The following is a 2,006-nucleotide window of genomic DNA, read 5'->3' on the forward strand; positions in this document are numbered from 1 at the left end:
AATGATAAATATTATGGTACTATTCGTGGAAATTGAGCAAAATGTTACAAAATTACAACTTTCATATGGCTGTACTAGCATCTGTCGAAAAAAAAAAGCAAAATTGATCCATAATTGGTAAGGGCTTTATTCCGCCATTGTCTGTGGTCTGCAATGCTTTTTTTTTAATTATATTTTTATTATAGAACCTATTTGCTTATTTTTCTAGTTCAAAAGAATTCCGAGTGCAATATGTTTACTGTAAACTTGTGTATCAAAGTAAACTAAGAAAATAAAAGCCGACAGTTTGACATATTTATCATGAAACGCACGATAACAATTGGTTAACAATCGCGACTGCAATCCGCGAAGAATGTTCTGGATGTGTGCCAACTTGGAAATATCTCTTTATAACCTATAAATGGTCCAGACATTTTTATTGTACTCCTATGTTATGATATGAAGCTTAAACTGATTTGTTTGGACATCGAAAATATTTATTACACTATTATTTAATTGCCCCTATTATTTTAAAATAAAAATCTCTTTGATATTTTAAATGTATGTGGCAAAGAGAACGTTAAGTATGAGTGTGGAGGGATACACCGAAAGAGGTAGGCCTAGGAAGTAATGGAAGGATTGCGTGAAAGGTAACATGATTAAGAAGGGAGTGACAGCGGAGATGACGGAAGATAGATTGATTTGGAGGGCGGAAACATTGTACGCCGACCTTTTTTTTCTCCAGAGAGGAATGCTTTGTGTTTACTCCGCGCCCCGGGAGGGACGCGGTAGTCACGTGGGATTCTCCGCCATAGCGGAGGCAAACCCACTAAACCTTTCTGTTCCTCCAACGCATCGGGACGGGGCCACGGGCACGCTTTCGCTCTCGTCAGCGACCCTTGGTACGCCGACCGAACGTAAGTGAGCCAAGGTCTGCGAGATAATGATGATGTAACCATATGAGCTTAAAACGCTTGATTAATGTGTGTTTTATATTTGTATTAGTTCCAGATTTGACATAAGCATACATAGCTGGATGAATTTATTTCATTTCACATGACTTTTATAGAATTAAGTGCGTTCGTGTATTGCTATCCCTATGTATACAACATTGTCAATGTTCTGAAGGTTAAGTTTCAGTCGTTGACTGAGATGCTAATATTTGGTCGGAAAAGTGTTATTTTTTTTACCACCATAACTAAGAATGATAATAATACTCGAGTATTTGAGTAAAGGTTTTGGACTATTATAAGAAATAGCGGTCATAATCGTTTCTTCCTTGCGATCGTATCGCGTAAACACTGGCCATTAAGTAAATTATCTAAATCTATGTCCTTGAACACCCACCCTTTCTTACCTTAATTTTCTTTTCTTCAAGTTGTTTTGTATTTTATCAGTATTTCCAAAATAACCTTATTTAGTTGAATTCTGGCTTAAAATTTAAGTAGAAGAACAATAACGTAATAATAAATATTTATTTCCAAACTCATTTTACAGTCAAAATCTTACTAATATTAGAAATGCGAATGTTTGGATGGATGTTTGTTAGAAAGTATCTAAAACAGATGCACAGATCTCGATGAAGTTGGGCTTAGATGTGGAAGAGATAGACTAACAAGTTATTTTAATACAACACCATAATAAAAACAAAAGCAAAAAAAGAAGAATAAAATTGAATAAACAAGCCATATGTATATATAGATTTCCATCCTCTACTAATACAATATGATCTTTTGTTCGCCGGAAATGACTGCCACATTTGCAATGAAACTATAAACTGAAATGCGTAATGAATTTCTTGGCTCATTGCCCACTAGAAATATTTGTTTTTCAATCATAGTTCTCCTTCGTTATCGTATAAAAAGTCCGAACGGATGTGATTTCTGCGACATGAAATACATACAATGCAATAAAGTGTTTAATATTATACGGTTTTATTCAACTTGACCTGTTCACACCTGTTTGGGTCTATTCTCTAGTACTTACATTGAAATTTGACCCATTTAATATTGACAGATTGAACTGTG

The sequence above is a fragment of the Papilio xuthus genome, unplaced genomic scaffold, assembly GCF_000836235.2.
Source record: "Papilio xuthus unplaced genomic scaffold, Pxut_1.1 DF827714.1, whole genome shotgun sequence".
In the NCBI taxonomy this organism is placed as follows: domain Eukaryota; kingdom Metazoa; phylum Arthropoda; class Insecta; order Lepidoptera; family Papilionidae; genus Papilio; species Papilio xuthus.